Genomic DNA, 17945 nt, shown 5'->3' on the forward strand with positions numbered 1-17945 from the left:
GATGGATTTCTCTTGTGGGAGTTACAAATGTTTTTCTCTCCTGTAACCTAGCCAAGAAGTAAGCTAAGGTAACAACTTCCTGCACAATGCACTGGACTTCTTACCTTAAGACATTTGATCCCAGGTGCAATTCCCCTAAATTTCAAACGGGAGGGGCAAGTCTCAGAACTCGCTAACTTGCTTCCTAGCACTAAAAGCCACATGCTGCCTATTTAAACTGCCCACATTGTTTTGATTTGTCAGGAAAACAGATTTGCAAAGCTGTTAAGATCTTTATAAAAGTTATTTCAGCTAATTAAGCAGCAAAGCAAGTTTACTGGGGAAGAAGATATGCCTGAGGTAACAAGAGTAAAATACTGCTTTCAGGGCTCTTCTACTCCTATCTATTTGTTAAAGGCATACCATCTTCAATGTTTATTCCAAATACAACCCCAAAACAAACATCAAACCCCAACTGTGCATTACAGCATTACGCACCATTCTCTTCTTGCCACAGGGCAATGTATCTCTTTCATAGCTCCTACCCATAAAGTAATTCAAAGTACAGTTTTCATGTCAGATGAGAAAAAGGGTCTTAAGGTTTTGCTTTGAGCTTTTAAGATACTTTAGAGCTCCACTGAAATATTACAGATTTTTCAGTTTTCCATTCTTTGCAAATTAACTTACTTTTGTCCACTACATCAATGAAACTCCTCAAAACTCCATCTTCTGAAATTGCAGAGTCATAAAACCAGCAACACTATCACACAGTAGAAGCAGAAGCTCAAGAAAATTTCAGATAGGTCAGGTTTGGAAGCAGATGAGCTAGGAGTTAGCACAACCAGGCATATCCAAATGCCACTCGGCAGCAAAAAGAAAACTTAAGTACCATAGCTAGTGCTGCAGTAAAAAGCTGAAGTTTGCCTTCTGAAGTTGGTCAAATTTTGAGCCTTAATGTCTTGCAGCAATGCATGCAAGGTTAAATACATGAAGTATGCAACTTTCAAATTCCACTGACTGTCCACAATTACTTGTTTTTTTCCTGTCCCTCTCTACTCCTACTGTTTTGACCATTTAATTTTCATCCTCAAGCAGCAACACCCACTTTTTTCAACAATCTTGTACACATCCAGATTTTCCCTGTTGTTCTCCAGATTGATGCCAGCTCTGTAGAGGATTTCACAAGACACCATCAGCTTGCAGAATGGCATTTCTTCCAGCCTCTCATTCTCCATTTTGTAAAGATATGCAGGATTATTTATGCAGCGTGTTGCTTTGAGGTACTACTGCCATAAAAACTTGGTTGCCGACACAGTCTGGTCAGCTGCTGTGAAGTTGATCCAGGGTATTTCTTAGACCAAGGTTCAGACCACGGACCTGAAGGGAGAACTAATACCAGGAAGGCATCAATTGATCCAGAACTCAGGGGTCTCCTAGCAGGAAGGAATGGAACAAGTCTTCACAGGCTAGACTGGCATCAGGGGATGATTTCCTGTCCCCTCCATGACCTCCAGGTCTCAGACCCATCATTCTCCCAGCAACAACAATGACAACAAGACCTGTATGTGGAGCAGGAACATAAAATCCAGGACATGTGTGCCTGATGAGATGCAGATAGAGGCCTGCTTTTTTAGCAATGGCAGAGGAGTCCCATCACAGCTCAGAGATTAACTTATTTTTGTCACAGGAGCCTGTGAAACTCCCTGTCCCCCTCCTGTAAAAGGTGACCCCAGAGAAGGACAGGTGATATAGGGAGAGTTGAGTACCTCTGCCTCCTGATCCCACCATTGGCCACAGAGGCAGGAAGGGGAAAATTCATGTACAGACATTATAACCACAACCGTCAAGGGACAGAGAGGCTAAGTTAATTTTTAATTGCAATTCTGCTCTATCCAATTAGATCCTGTACTGCCTCACCCAGAAAGCACTGCACGCTTGGTGCTCAGTGAAGTTTATGATATTTGGCCCAGCCTAGTTCTGTACATGCCTGGGCCACACAGCTCTGCTGGGAAGGGCTCAGCCCTCCTCTGCAGCACCACCCTCACGCTCACTCTGCAGGTTTCTCCCTGATGAGCTCCGGCAGCTGAAACACCTCAGCTGCCAAGTTACTGTACAGCACAAATAAGGGGCTCATTTATGAGTGCAATGAAAGAAAAGAACCACAAAACAAACCAGAGCAGAACAGCTGTGGAAATCACTGTCTCAGTAGATTTACAAAAAGTGCAAAGATCATGCAAACCCTTAAGGACAGCACACATGAACTCTGACAGCTCTGACAGTCAGTTCCAATACTCCAGCTCAGGTAAAGAGTGTTCACATCTTACTGTACCTAGATAGCCTGAGGATGCTGTCCCCTCTTCTCCACATCCTATTGCTTAAGGACAGGAAATGATTGGTTACAAAGAAGCTGCAGGTTGTTTCTGTGTACTCTGACAAGTCACTCCCCACCAGCACCCCTCAGGCTCTAACACCAGGGGACATAAAACAAAGGTAGACCCTACAGGACACACTACTACCAACTTCTATCAGGCTAGGATGAGGTCAAGCCAGTAGCAGATTTGGCTTTGACAAGTTGCTATTTCCATTGCCCCCACAAACACCTTGAATGCCCTTTAAGGTTGGCATGATGGCTCAGATCTGCTATTCCCCCTGTCTGCTCAAGGTGAAACTTCCAGTTTGACAGATGCAGAGATGCAGCAGTCAGCACTATGAACTAAGGTTCTGCACCTGATCCTCTTTCACATCTTGCATCTGATGTGGAAGGAGGGGGATTTTTGGGTGAAAGTCCAGCTGATCCACTGAAGCAACCTCCAAAGCAGCCTCAGCTGATCTCAAGCATTGCAGGTGCTTCTTGACACAACAAGCAAGCAACAACCTTCCTCACTTAGGTTAAGTCTTACACATTGCAACAGGTTATTTCCCTCAAGATATTACAAGGCTGGACACTTAAAACACCTAAAGCTGTCCCTGATCCAGTCTCACCTGTCTTTTCTTTTTCACACACAACACTGGCCAAAGTTAGCTGGATTCATTTGCAGACAGATTGACCAAGAAATCCTGGAGATGGAACTCCCACTGATGTACTCAGGTTGCACAACTTGATCCCTCTGCCCAAAGCAACTAGCAGGTGTCCCTAGGAAGGGATCATGCATGCTGCTGGTTTATCTGATGTTTAAAAAAAGATGTTTATCTGCACAGTAATTTGCTTGAGGCTGAGGCCATTTTGAAGGCCAGTGCAGTTACTCTTTAAAGTATGATGCCAATCCAGAAGCAGATTAGACGAGTAGCAGGATTGAGACCCAGAAAAGCCAGCACACTAGAGTTGCTCATTAAATGGCCACTTCCCAGCTCCAAAGCAGACATCCCCATGCAGGAGAGACTGGGGAAGGGGCAGCTGACAAAGCCCTGGGGCTGAGGAGGAAACAGGTTATTCTTTGCAGGATTCTGAACCCTCGCACCTGAAAGTCCAGCTGCTTCTCTATCCATGCACATGCAGAACAGACATTTGGCAATCAAAGTTTCCTGATCATGACTGATGAGACAGGACAGGTTCACACAACAGTACCAGTTAATGAACAATGACAGAGTTACTAATTCTCCTGTTAACCAGGTACATCACTGCCCTCAGGGCAGGGACTGTAAGTTACAGCCCCATTAACATACAAAGAATATCCTAAGGAGTTCATCTTGTTGACGTTAATATACAAAGGCCTTGGACTTTCAGTACACCTGGGAAGTACATCTTGTCTCTGGCAAGCAAATAACCACAGAGCTGATGAATGACCCAAGCCTGAATTCACTGAACTTTCCTTTAAGCTTCACTGAGATAATACCAGCTGTGTAATGACCTTGAAAACATAAACAAGATTATGTTTGTCGTGGAGATTTTCCAAATAGCATCTCTTCACAAGTTATAATGGAAGGATTGAGGGAGAAGCTGGATCTTAAAAATTAAGGTACATATATTACATATTATATATGTACATATATATATATGTGTGTGTGTGTGTGTATCTCAGTGATACAGATACAGGTTCTTTTTGAAGGAAAGTGTCAGTACGAGGTAGAAAAGTATTTCTTCATATTACAAATTTTGAAAACAGAACAAACCAGACCCTCTCTTATTCCATCTACTACTAGAGAGTTTCTTCTTAAGTAGAAGTAATTGTTTTCAATTGTAGAGGAGATGGTCTGAGGGCTAAGCACAGAGGGGCCAGCACAGCTACATCAGCCTGCAAACTGCAGCATCACACTTAATCATCTGCAAACTTTGAACTACCACCACAGACATGTACAGTGAGACCCTAATAGACATCTGCAGGACAGAGACTCAAACGTGCATGCTGTCCCTCCGCAATTGCTACTTCTGGGGCAAAAGGAGCAGACTAGAGCAAGGCAACAGTTGGCTGCAAGTACTGCAGAAATACCACTGGAAAGAACAGATTTCTCAGGAATAGTTTCTGAGGGAACTTATCAGCTCACAGTGCAAAGGTAGACTTGCTCCTGGTACACCTGGTAAGACATGCAGCTTTTCTGTCTGACTTCTATAGTTCATATACTGAATTATCTGACTAGAAACTACATTCCCCAGCAAGACCCTGGGTTAGAAAGCACCGGTAGGATTTCCTATGATGGCACAGATTTTTCAATATATTTTATCACAGCAAGCATGTGTTGTGCATTTCGTAAAAAGGAAATGTGTATTATAGAAATGTACCTCTGATGCTCGATGGGAAGTGATCAGATATTTATAAACCACTATCATATCGTTAAAAAGAAACCAACCCCACAGTTCAGTATCAAAGAGCAGCAGAGGTTTTAGAAGCGATTGTTTTTATCTCTGTTTACAAGCAGTGTAACACGTTTTGAGAACAAATAGCCTTCACACTTCAGTTTGAAAGCCAACATTTTAAGTAGGTCTTCAGTCCCTACAACTGACAAATTGAGAAAGTTCTTTGCTATTTTCAGTCTACACACTCATGCTTGCACAGCATAAAAGTATTTGCAGGACATCTCTGATTTAAGCAAAACTTTCCATACATCAAGACCGGAGATAGAACTCTGCCAAAAAAGGGAGGAAAAAACCAATCCCAAACCCAACAAACTGTCCCAGAAGTAATTTGAGTCTCCTCTCCTCCTACAAAAAAAAAAAAAAAAAAAACAACCAAAAAAACCCCAAAAAAAACCCCAAAAAAACAAAACCAAAAAAACCCCAAAACAACAAAAAAGTAGAAGAAATTAATCAACTTACCAAAAATAGAAGACAGAATAAATAGCCACAGAAAAAGTACAGTTTAGTGGACTTTCTCTTTTTAATTATCACGTATTAGAATGTTAGTTTGCAACAAGCTCTGCAGGTCAGGTCCAGAAAGAGGTCTCCACACTGACTAAAGCCAGCACACAATGCAGTAAAAATGCAGAGTTTTCACAAAACTGGTTGGGCAACTCTGTCACTTGACTACATTGGCTCTTTAATCGCTTCAACAACAAGACCAGCTCAGCTTTGTTTTCTGCACTTGGAGCTGCCAGGCTGCAAACCTAACCTCTGAAATTGATGTGCCCACCAGCTCCCACTGCCATCTGTCAGCAGCACCAGTGTGTCAAAAACAGTCCCCCCTGCTCTGGCCTGCCCCACATCTCCCCACAGAGGAGCCAAACCTGTGAGCAGGATCTGCACTCCAAACTGTAGAAGGGAGACCAGCACAGAGAAGGAGTATTCTGCTTGTGCTCAGGTAAGCCTCTCCCCAGCACGATTCTGCAGCACAGAGGATGCTTCAAAGTGTTTCCCTGTGCCAGTCATCAGCATGGAAATCCCAGGTGCAATTACATGCACAGGACAGGCTACCCTACCTCCCTTCTCATGCAAGCAACGCCTTGGAGGTCGACAAATCTCCTCCAAGGAGTTGCACAATATCTCTCCCAATGCCACTTGGCTTGGAGACACCTTACTGAGATTCAGCAGCTTTTTCCCCCTGCCAGAGATTGCAAAAGCTACCACAGTCAAGGCAGGAAGAAAGCCTTTTTTTCTATTTTATGAAAAAGCAACAGAGACTGTGAGACTTAGGTAATATAACTGATTTTTATTTTTCCTGCCTCCTCCTCCCATAAAATGCAAGAGGTCAAGGTCAAGGACTTTTTATTGTAAAGTTCCCTTTCCAAACAAACTGGTTTTCAGTTACTTCCATTTTCTCAGATGCTAGGGCAAATAACTAGTGGGTGATTAGATCCAGCACACCCATGACAAACACATTTCTGAGAAGCTGCAGCATCAGCTTGACCTGGGAAATGAGGTTTCCTATTCTCTTGGTTCTTTTCAGAAATTAGCAGAGAAAGTAGTTATACTTCAAGGGCAGGAAATTTTCCACAGCTTAGCAACTTGCACAACACTTAAACAAACAACTTCTCTCTCCACCTCCCCTCTGCTTATTGAGTCTTCAGACCCCACACCTCCAGAGACAGGTGGATGGGACTCAGCAGAGCCTGGGCACCAGCACCCGGCATAGGAAGGAAGCTGAGCTTATCCAGCACCACTGCCAGTAATTGCAGGCTCTCCTGGAGTTCATTTCATAGCTGAAGCCAAACATTTCTAGAAGTTAAAGTACTAGAGATTGCCTATTCAGAAGGGCATAGGGCAATGAGCACTCCCTTGTCCTTCTCAGATCAAACCTCTGGAGGAGCTCAGACACCCTGCCAAACTATCTGACTCACCAGAGCAATGAAGTCCCTTGCAGCTGACAGCCCACTGAAGAATGGAAGTGTCCTCTGCCACCAGGATTCTCCCCAAGACCTCTCCCCCTAGAGTACATCCACATGCTCTCAAGTGGCAGAAAGCAAAAAAACAAACAAACAAACAACAAAAAACCCAAACAAACAAACAAAAAAAACAAAAAAAAACCACCCCAAAAAAAAACAAAAAAAAAACCAAAAAACCTCACAAAAAAAACACAAAAACAAACAAACAAACAAAAAAAAAAAAAAAAAAAACCAAACCCAAGAACAAACCCAAACAAAAACCCAAAAAAACCCCACAAAACCCAAATACCCACCACAAAACAAACCGAAGTGCTCTCTGGCTTGTTATTCCAAATGACTGTCTGTGAAGCTTTGGAATTAAGTAATCTTCCTTGAACAACAGAAGAGACAGGCAAATAGTCTAATCATATCACATGCTTTGTATCAGACTCTTTGCTGATAGCAAGGCACCGATCTAAAGAAGCTGAGGCTTTAACCCTTTAGCCCACAGATTAAGTAGAGCTGGAAGAGTACTGCAAACCCATCATGACTGGAAAGTGAAAAGAAGTCCTACTGGCACAGGAAAGTGCCTCAGGCCACAAGGGCATACATCTTTTGACTTGTTACCAGAAACAGTCCTTTCACTATTTTTAATTTTAGGCAATTTTTGTTTTGCCAAATAGACCTTTTGCTAACATTAGCTACCTGAACCACTCCTGTGCCCCTGCTAGTACATTGGCACTGCTACATGGGATTCCAGAGCAGAAGAGCACAGATCAGCAGCTGTAACAATCACTCCTCTTCAGCATGGTCTGCCCGACCATCACCATGAGCCTCCAATCTGAAGGCCCCCACTGCAGGCTGACAGTACAGGAATCAGAAGTACAGGATTCCTGCTGGATTCTCACACAAAGTACCTCGTGATCTCTCCCAGATTTGCATACCAGGGAAGACAAGGGAGGCAACTCAGCCAAACCATTTGTTACAAGCAGGCAGGGCCAGCTGAGCCTGGGGTCTCCAACCTCAGCGGTACAGAATCACACACACAGCCACAGAACATTACTCCCGGACCCAGCCTCTGCCCCAGAAGGAGCTGTACTTCCACCAGACCATCCCAGGGTCACAGGAGACCTTGTGCCCCGTTGGAGCATGGTAAGCCCTGCTGACATGGGAAGCCTTGTCACAGACAGTCTGAGGATGAACATTTCACAACATCCTGAGTTTCATGCCACAGATGCCACCTGACACCACCAAAGGGTACGAATGAAAAGAGAAAGCTGGAACTATAAAAAGCTCTTGAGGAAGGGATTCTGTCTCAAGCAGCCCCTGTTTCCCAAATGATGACATACAGAGGGTAGGAGGGCAAGAAAAGCCCTAAAGTGCAGGACTTTAAATCACAGATCTTTTGAGTCACTTCCGGCTACTCAAAAACGTTCACCACAACCACATTTTCCCTCTCCAACATCATGGTAAATAATACAAATAGTTTCATATTTGTAACTGGGAGCACCTGGCCACAATAGCCAAAACCCCTTGCTGCCTTGATCACTCTGAGGATACAACTTAGAAGCTATTTCAAACTTTGCTCTAGAACAGTCAGTCCCAACAGGGGCTGCTGTACAGTCTCTCAGATGTACAGCAGCATTGTCTAGCACTTTTTCCTTTCACCTTTAGAGAACAGTCTCCTCATGCCAAGCTCTTCTGACAGGAGACAGAAAATGGAAAAGAAAGCAACATTGTACAGCAGTAAAAAGCAACGTTGTGAGGAGCAAGAATAACACAGCATGAGCTGTTACAGAAGCTGCAGCAAAGCTGCTTTGCTCCCAGTCTAAGCATTTTAGGAAGTGAAATGCCACAATAAGAAATCTCAGCAAGACAAGGCTGGAAAACAAAGGGGTCCTCTAGAAAACACTTAGCCAGCTGGAAGAGACACCCAAAAACTTTTGGTTGCCCTTCTATGAATATGGTCCTGAACTCCAAGGCAGGCTGCAATACACAGAGGTGTTTTGCTAGCCTGATGATTGCTACATTATCATGCAGGTAATCCCAGCAGAGTTAATTGGAGCAATACAAAAACACTGATTAGTGACAGATCTGCCACCTGCAGTCAAGATCACTCCTCCAACACCATCCCAAATAAGTAAATAATCAATCCTTCTAAGCAATACATGTGTAGGTTCTGGACGGAACTGTTTCAAGCCAAGAAGAACAGACATATGGGATAGGTTCCCTAGGAATTTGGCAGTTAAAAAAGACAGCAAGACTTTGAAAAGCTGGGTCTGTTTTGGGAAAAAGAGGGGCCTCCTTGGAGTCTGCAGACCTATGCACAATAGTCTGGAAAACGGGTTCAGCTGAACCTGAACCAAGAGAGGCTGGGTGGCCTTTTCTTTCCTGAAAAGGTCTCCTTTTCTATATTTAGAGCACAAATATTTCAGAAGACTATTTGATGGAGAAATGATAGAAGAATAAGATGGAAAAGAATAGTTATGGGGTATTTACTTTAAAATAAGAGAGAGCCCAAAATAACTAATTTACAAATAATCCGATGAGCCTCAGTGCAGGCATAAATGCTCCCATTTCAGGGGGGAAAAATGCAGGCTGTTCCATCTTTAATCAGTAAATCATGACTGAGGCTAAGACTACTTTATAATAGGATTGCAGACACAATTTCTTCTTGCTTGCCTCTGTCCCACCACATTGTTGTCTCTCCCCCCACAACCCACCTGGTTTTACTTCACATCAGTGCCACAATTTTTAATCAAAGCAAATTCACCAATCGCCTAGAACTACAGCAAAGGGTCTCATGCATGCTACCTGGGCAGGTTATGGTTGTCATACATGGCTCCTTCTGCCCCCAGCACACACATCCACCCCTTGCTAGTGCAGCAGCTTGAAACTCAGCCCAGCAAAGCCTGCTCCTCTTCCCACCCATCACAAGGCACCAGGGCTGAGATCCTGGGCACAGGAATAGCCATCAGACAGCACCACAGTAACACAGCTGCTGACCAGCCTCAGCTCACACATGGCTGCACAGGCTGTTCTTCCTGACAGCAAACACCCTGTGGCAAAGACTGTCTCTCTTCTGGGCAAACAAGGAGCAACTGTTTAGGTTCCCATGGGGCAGCACCAGGTGCACGGCCACCTACTTGTAGACACAGCGGTGGGTCTTGCCAGTGGCTGATAGCTGGGATAGGAAGAAGTTTCCTATCTGCCTGAAGCTACACAAAGAAGGAACCTAGTGTTTTACTACAGGATCAAGTCTAAATCGCTGCCACAACAGCCTTCAAAGCTGCAACATGATGGACTGGTAATGAATGCAGAAACACTCAGGCTCTGAGGCCACTAGCAGGACTGCAGCACCAAATCAAAGAAGCCTTTGAGGTCTTGGACTTGGGAATTAAAGTAGCTTGCCATTCCTTAAAATAGCCCTTCCTTGAAACAGTCTCCTCTGCCAAGGCAGCAGACAGTTTGATGCAGTTTCTGACATTAAAAAATTCCCAAGAAGTTTTGGCAACTGCCTTTTTGTCACCTCAGTTTCATTCCAGGAAGCCCTGAGTCAGAACACCTCCCCCAGAGAGAAAGGGCAAGAGGAAACTCTGACATTTCAGGTCCTCTCACATCAGGCAGGAGAAGCACCAGCAGCTGTGGGCATCACCAACCCCTCAGGAGCAGCCAGAACCACCCTAATTATAGCTGCACTTGCACAAGGTGTTCTCACCCTTGGAGGATCTGGTGCAAAGGAGCTGCTCAGCTCCATGCACAGGGAGCAGCCACCCCTGCAGCAAGACCCACTTGGAGGGAGGGGTTGGGGCTCACTTGCAAGGCTGATCTATCACACAGGGCTCCACTCCCCCACACCACCAGCCTGCAGGAATTCTCTTGTACCTGAAGCCTCTCCCCCCGTTCCTGTGCAGTCTCCTCAGAGAACTGCAGCAGACTCCTCGAGAACCAGGGAAGGGCTGTGCCTTTACCTTTTTTCACACAGCTCACCAGGGCTTCTCCACACAGCTGTGGTCTAGCACTGTTCCACCAGCAGCTGCCGAGCAGAAGTCCTCTCTAATTAAAAGAGCCTCCTTTGGGAATAGGCAGACTTACTGCACAACCCAGAGCGCTCTTTAGCTATTCCATGTGCATAGCTGCAAGCCAGCATTAGAAAGGGACCTGAATGCAAAGAAGAGTCCAGCAGCTTCTTAGACTGTTGGGAAAGTACATTTAGGCAGCTGGAGTTTTATCTGGTCCTCCCTCCCCTGAAAAGACTTCAGAGATGAGCATAATTAGATCTTCTGCTGTCTTTTAAGCCCCAGTTTCTTCAATCATGCAGCACAGATGCTGCAGAATAGTTCCCCTATCTGTTTGGTCAGTGCAAAACACAAGGAAGCAGCAAGGGCAAACAGCTTTGCTAACCTGCAGGTCAGCAGTCTGTCTCCTTAATCTGAGTCCTGGTCTGCTTCTGCATTTTACAGGGAGCCTAGCTCCATGACACAATGAAGGGAGTGAGGGGACCAAGAGACCGAGGAAGCACACTGGGAAGTTGAGGACATTCCAGCAAAGCCACTCAAGACTGACTCATCACCATCAACTTCAATCCATGACAGACACATGACCAATTCCACAGCAGGCAAGAGGACACTTTGTGCCACAGTACTACATGAAAGAAGCCCCAGAACCAGTGCAGCCCTAGAGACAGTGTCCTGTTACCACACCAGCCAGAAAAAGCACCCTTTTATGCAAAGAGTACTCTACAAATTAATTGATCGTAAGCAGAGAGGAGAGGAGCAGAGCAGTTTTCATTGTGATTTTTGAAAGCAGACATAGCTCTGGGGACCAAAGTCCAAAAAACCCTTTGACACTGTCACTACTGAATACATAACTTCTTTTCAATTTCTTTCCACACACATTCCAAGTAATGCTAAGTAAGCCATTTGCATGACCAAACAGAAATCAGAAAAAAATCATATAGGAAGGGAATAAGACTCCCAACATAAATATTTTTTCCTCTATTACTAGAACACCTAGAAACTGAAATGCCACAAAAGGTATAGAAGCTTCCCTGGAAAGGTCTAACTGGACTATATAAGTACACATAATCTATTTAATTTAGACTTTGCAATTGATTTCCAACAAAACTGCTAACCATCTACCACAGGAGACATACCAGGTGTTTAGGATTTGCATATTCTTATATTATGGGGTGATAGTAGCAGCCCTTAAAATCCTAGTCAAATGCCAAGATGTCCTTTCCACATCTGCCCTGCATGCTGTTCCAGAAGCCCTGCACCAATACAGCTCAGGTCGTGGCCCCACAGCAACCCGATGAACAAAACCCCAGAGGCAGCTCACTCAAACCTGTGCCAGTCTGGTGCACCAGCCGAAGCAAAACCAGCATCCTGGAGCAGCTCACTTTTAAAACTAGACAGACAAGATGCTGCATGAAGCCTCTCCTGTAGAGGCAGGAGCTGAGGGCATCACATTCCTGTGTAATCCCTTGAACCCATCCTGGCAAGGGCACAGAAACCTCATGGATCACAGAGGCAGTGACCAAAGCAAGGTGCTGGAGAAGAATATGGTTAGATCCAGTGACTGTAACCCCTTTTCCAGAATAACTCTGGGAAACAGCCTCTTTATACCAACAGGTATAGCTACTTTACAGCATGTTCAGTCCCTGCTGTGCAAACCCCTCTAAAATAATTCTTTTCCTTTCCCAAACTACCTCCTTGGCAATGGGAACAGGAGGGACCAAGTGCAGTTCCCAACTCCAGCTGTGGGAAAATCAGCTCAGCTTAAGGTGTATGGCTGTAGCTCTGACAACTCATCTGTTCTTTTACTTGTGTATGAGAGACTGAAGCAGATTTGTTTTGCCTACAAAGGAACTCTTCATTATATAACTTCAAATCTTCAGGCTGCTGGATATCCTAATGTATACAGCTCGTCCCAGATCAGTATTTCTCCAGTACACATGGCCAAGGGATTATCATCATACTGGAAGAGACCAGCAATCTGCTTACAGCTCAGTAACAATTCTGTAGTAAAGGGTAAAGCACTTTCATGATGCACCTACCTCAAGGCTGTGCTGCAAAGCAACTAAAATCAGCAGCCCAGCAGCATCTTGAACAAATTCCACCAGTACTTCACTTATGTGCAAGGGTCTTCCTCTGGTCCTTCTCAACTCCTGAGCTCCTTAAAGAAAGTCAGGGCACTTACCACACCAGCAACTTTCAGAAATTAAGTACATGCACTGGACTTTGGTTTGACTTGCTTTTAAATGGTGGTGTCCCAGTTCTGAAGCTCCATCAAGGAGACAAAGAACTAAAGCAGTCAGCCAGACAGCCTGTGCTCGCACCTCTTCCCACAGGACAAAGCCTGTCCCCAGCTTAGTCTCCTTCCCTTTCTCCCCTGTATTTACTTTGGATGAGCCACAAACCACCCAGCTTCCCCGGCTCTCTGGTGTTCAAAAAGACACATGCTTGGTTTCAGAATCGGCAGTCTCCAATCCCTGTTCCCATCCCCAGAGGATACTGTTTTATTCCCTTTTTCTTCTCTGATCAGCCAGACAGTCCCTTCCGAAGAGCTGCTCACAGTAACGCCTCTTCCAGAAAATTAGCTAGCTCTGAATCTGACAGTGCACACAAGAAGTGATTTAAGCAATCTCCACTACACAGTTCCTTTGCTTCACTTATTACCCCATCTAGACTGAAGTCAGCCATTAACTGCCTCAGTGTTTCCAGGCCCTGATAGCCCAGAGAGCTTTCAGCAAACAGGCTGTGCCACAGCCAACCAGCCGTCAAGGAACTGCTGGCGCTGACTATGCCTCCTGTATTATTCCTTTTACCATGCCAAGACAGCCTGTAATTTTTAGCCTTTCCTCCATTTCATTCCCTCTAAGAATACAGAAGAGCCAAAAAGACACAGAGGTGGTTAGGTAATGACTGCATCCCATTACACAGTTGCTAAAGGAAAGGTGGCTCACTCAGCCAGCCCTTCGCACGTATGTCATTAATCAGTAGCCTGTAGAAAGTTCCAGTCCCACACTCCTCCAACAGATGCATTAGTGCAAGGACACAGTTTATTTCTTTGCCAATTAAGGCTTACAGGCACATGGTAGTGGGCAGGCTAGTGGGCCCAGCTACCCCTTTGCTGCACAAAAGGACTCTGGATGGCATGATCCGTGTGCAGAGACAAATGAAGGCAGAGAAGGAGAAGAAGGGGATACAGATGTCATACTCCTATTTTAGAGAAGTGAAGTTAAGGCGCTCTAGGGTGAATGCCATAATTATTGGCAGTAATAAGTTAGCTTTGGGGCACATAAGTTTTTCCACAATGGAAACTGAGGAGTAAGTGCAAGAAGGCTGTGACTCCAACCACTCCTTGTTACACAGACGCAGTGGAAATAACTGCTACCTCCTCCAGCCTTCCAAGCTATTCAAACAGAGCCTGAACCCCGACAGAACCCACCCCCTCTAGCACCTCCCACTCACTGGCCAAGAGAAATCAAACCAGGAAAAAGGTGGCTGCCATGCCACAGGCACCATTAAAGTGGAGCAGTAATTACTGCTTCAGATAGCATGGGGCATGATTCAAGTCCCAGCATCCCCATGGCATTCCCATAACAGACCCTATCAACAGTGCCCAAAGGTCTTGGTGGCAATGCCTTTTGCCTGTGCTGTGTGCTTCCTGCTGTAGCAATGCCAGCAGGCACCAAGAACCACAGCTACGGTTTGAAAAGTGCCCTGAGGCCTGTGGTTACTAGAGGTCTCAAAACTCCCACCTGCATCCCTCTGACTTACACATCTACTGGATGAACACCTGCAATCCTGAATAGACCCTTCCTGCCTTACAGCTGTGACACCAGGACACGGAGTAACAGAAGAGTGGTAAAACCTTTCCTTGGTTACAGTCAGATGAGAAATTTCATGTGAAACCCTGCCTTGCACTTCAAAGAGCTTGAAGCAGAGTGGTTTGACTAGCAGGGACAAGAAAACCTCCATGGAGCTGCAGGAAGGCCTAGTTAGAGCATTTCCTGCAGCAGCTTACAGTTGTAGGTCGTACTACACCTGCCTGTCACCTGAGAACTAAAATAGAGACAATAACAGTAATGTAGAGAGTCCAGATGAGCCACATCATTAAAGCTGCTAAATCCTCTTAAGGGAGGAGCTTCCATGCAGCAGGACAGAGATTGCCCACAGGGAGGGCTTTCTGCAGGCACTCAGCTTGTGTCTTGCTCTATTTTTGTCACACGCAGGTAGGAAGCTGAACAAACACTGCGAACACTGAACAAACACTCACCCAGCCCTGCAGCACAGGGATGAGAATGTCATCTCAGTGGTCCCCAGAGCCCTTGACAAGGATGGAGAAACCCAGCCAAAGAGGGGTTTAGGTCCAAAGAGGCTATACCAAGTGAAGATATTCTGGCAGCAAGGTCCTTCTCTGAAAGGGGTGCTAAATGACACAATGTTAGGAGTGAGGAGAGGCTACTCACTTCTCTGAGCCACTCCAAATCCACACAAAGGCTTGCAGAGCACTTGGCAAAAGTTCTTCTCACCTCTGTAGGCTGCCCAGCATGAGCAAGCACCCGTGGATTTTATTTTTTTGTAAAGAAGCACAACTGCAGCTCTAGGAGTTCCTGTTCTGACCAAAGGGCCAAAAACAAATTTAAATTTTAAAATCCACCTCATTGTTGCAAGAAGTTCTGCTATGGAACCCTGTCAAGTCTTCTGATGCCCTTGCAGTGACACTACAGAACAGGTCACTGACTGTACCACCCAGTGCCCTTCTGCCTCATTAACACTTTCTTCCCACTTAGTGTTCATGAAGTATTTAGTAAGAGCTGAGTAATTTGTCATTTTTACAGTTTGTCATATGCTTGCCATCAGCATACAGCAGCACACTACTGAGACCGCTACTCTCACTAGATACCTCCATCTAGATTTTCAGATCAGTGTTTTTACACTTTGACCTTGTGGTCCACCAAAGTTATTCTAACCACAGGCTTCTGCTTGCTGGCTCTCATGCAGCGAGCAAGCTTCACAGCAGCAGGCTCACATCTCAGGCGTTGAAGGGGATTTTTCTTAAGCCCAAGATGTCTGAGAAAGTAAAGGAAAAAAAAAAAAAAAAAAAATGGAGAGGAAGTATCACTGATGGCAGATTTCAAGACAGCACTCTCCAGCTGTTCACCCTTGCTTGCACAGAAGCACACGGGTGTTGTCAGAAGATAACAACCCAGAGGTCTCACAATTGGTGGGATCTGTTACATCCCTGGGAACCTCTACCCTCAACAGCAGCTCAAACACCTCAAACACCTCTTCTCCCCAGCCACTACCTCTGGGAGCACTGCAATAGGATGCTGTCCCTCCCTTGCACAGCTAGTAAGTTTCAAGCTCTCATCTTATACACAATATGCCAGAGCTTGTCCAAGACATAGGAACACTTTATCCTAAACTAGCTTTACAGTTTACTGAATCCAACATTTAGATCCCAGGATGGCTGGGTTTGGGTTTTAGGTTTCTTTTTTTTTTTTTTTTTTTGTGCCAAACACCCCACTTCACATGAAAGCATACACAGCAGAGCTTTAATGCTCTGGGGCAGAATCAGCACGCTTGGGGTGCAACGAGCCGCTATCCCCTTATCAACAGATTTGTTACCAGTCACATTGCAAATGCAATTGGCATTTACAACATCTATCCAGCTGTTGAACTGCAAGCGCCACTCTGAACTGCTCACAGGGATCTTAAAAAGGAAGGGAGAGAAAAGGGACACAGCAGGCTGGGCCAGCACTAGATTTCTCTAGTCGTAATAGGGTAAGATCGCTACGGAAGCATCTAATCCACATCTTGGAAATCAATCAAGACAGAGCCGACTGAAGCCAGCTGTCAGCAGAGGCACTCGGCCAGTATCCCCGCACAGCAGCAACCCGCTGGGCCAGCAGGACCCGCTCCTTCGGGCACCGCGTCCGCTGCACCTGGCCGCGGTCTCAGGTGGCACACCAGCTGAGGGGATCACAGCTCAGCCTCCGACTCCAGCGTGGAGGGGCGCACCGGGGAGCACCCAGCAGCGGGGCCTGGCGCCCCGAGCGGCTCCCCCGGCCCCGCACGCAGCCCCGCCGGGAGGGGCGCCGGGGCTCCCCGGGGCTGCCAGCCCCCGCCGGGGCTGCCGAACCGCAGCGCGGGCTCCCGCCCCGGCCACCAGAAAGCCCCGCAGAAAACCCCCGGGAAGTCCCCGCCGGGCACCCCCGTCCCGCCACGCCGAGACCCCCGGGTCGAGGGGAGCGGCGTGTCCGGGCGCGGTGGAAGGAGTCTCGGCCCGCGCCTCCCCTGCCCGCCCCGCCCCGCTCCCCGGCCCCTCTGGGGCGGGTGGCCGCAGCGCGCCTACCTGCTCCGCTCGGCGCGCTGGGCACGGCTAAGCTCGGCGGAGCGCTCCCCCCTCCGCCGATGTGGCCCCCGGGGCGGAGCCGGCGGCTGCGCTGAGCCGGCCCCAGGGCGGGCTCTGCCCAGCCCCGCCGGGCGCTGCGCAGAGTGGGCGCGTCGCCCGGGCCCCGCCGTGCCCGCGGCCGTGGGCTCCTGCGCCGCCCGGGGCTCCGCGCAGGGCCCGGCACTGCCCACTCCGAGCCCGTGCTGCTCTCTACTCACACCGAGCCTCGAGTTTTCCACTACCCACCTGTGTATGAGGCGTCGGCCGCTGCCTCCTCCTCTCCACCTGAGCCCAAATCACCGCGCTCCGCTCGGGCAGGTGGCCAGGCAGCGCGCTGGGGCCCTTTACCCTGCTCGCCGCACTTGCCGTGAGCGCGTCTCCTCCCGTGAGCCCCCTGTCTGGCCCGTCAAGTAGGTGCAACAAGCGCACACACACAAACACCCCTTAAACCCCTTTAAGGCCACTCGCAGTTTATCTGGTGCTGCGAAACGCACGCTGTGACTCCCTGCCCAGTGAAAGTAAGCCTGATGACCCACCGAAAGATTTTTCCAGTGAATCCTGTAAGCCTCACCCGGGCTGCGCATTGTTTCCCCTCCAAACCCCGTTAAGCTCTTGTTTGCCCCAGTGCCTCCAGCACTGTGAAGATCGTGAGGTGTTTGCATGCTGTGGCTGCTGTTTGCTCTGCTGACGGGTGCCACTGCATTGTTTCCATGGGCTTCTCTGTTTTGTGTAGTGTATCTGCTCTGCCAACAGGCAGCAAGCTCAAACTACCAGCTCTTTGTTCTTGGCACGTGGCATAATTAGCCCAATGGGATCCTGCTTCTCTACTG

General features: G+C 47.0%; 1 protein-coding gene across 4 annotated transcripts in view; it reads right to left on the reverse strand.

Annotated features, from left to right (window-relative positions):
- Window positions 1-17694, reverse strand: part of CD82 (CD82 molecule) — a 39228-nt gene extending 21534 nt beyond the window's left edge. Inside the window, exon 1 of one of the 4 annotated variants that reach the window (XM_053946746.1) lies at window positions 17652-17694. The gene's annotated coding sequence lies outside the window, so the exon portion shown is untranslated. Of the gene's footprint in view, window positions 1-5230; window positions 5308-17076; window positions 17161-17361; window positions 17403-17651 lie in introns of those variants that run through there. The other 3 variants (XM_053946745.1, XM_053946743.1, XM_053946742.1) reach the window with 3 other exon arrangements.
- Window positions 17695-17945: the final 251 nt, after the last annotated feature.

The sequence above is a fragment of the Vidua chalybeata genome, chromosome 6 (genome assembly GCF_026979565.1).
Source record: "Vidua chalybeata isolate OUT-0048 chromosome 6, bVidCha1 merged haplotype, whole genome shotgun sequence".
Lineage (NCBI taxonomy): Eukaryota > Metazoa > Chordata > Aves > Passeriformes > Viduidae > Vidua > Vidua chalybeata.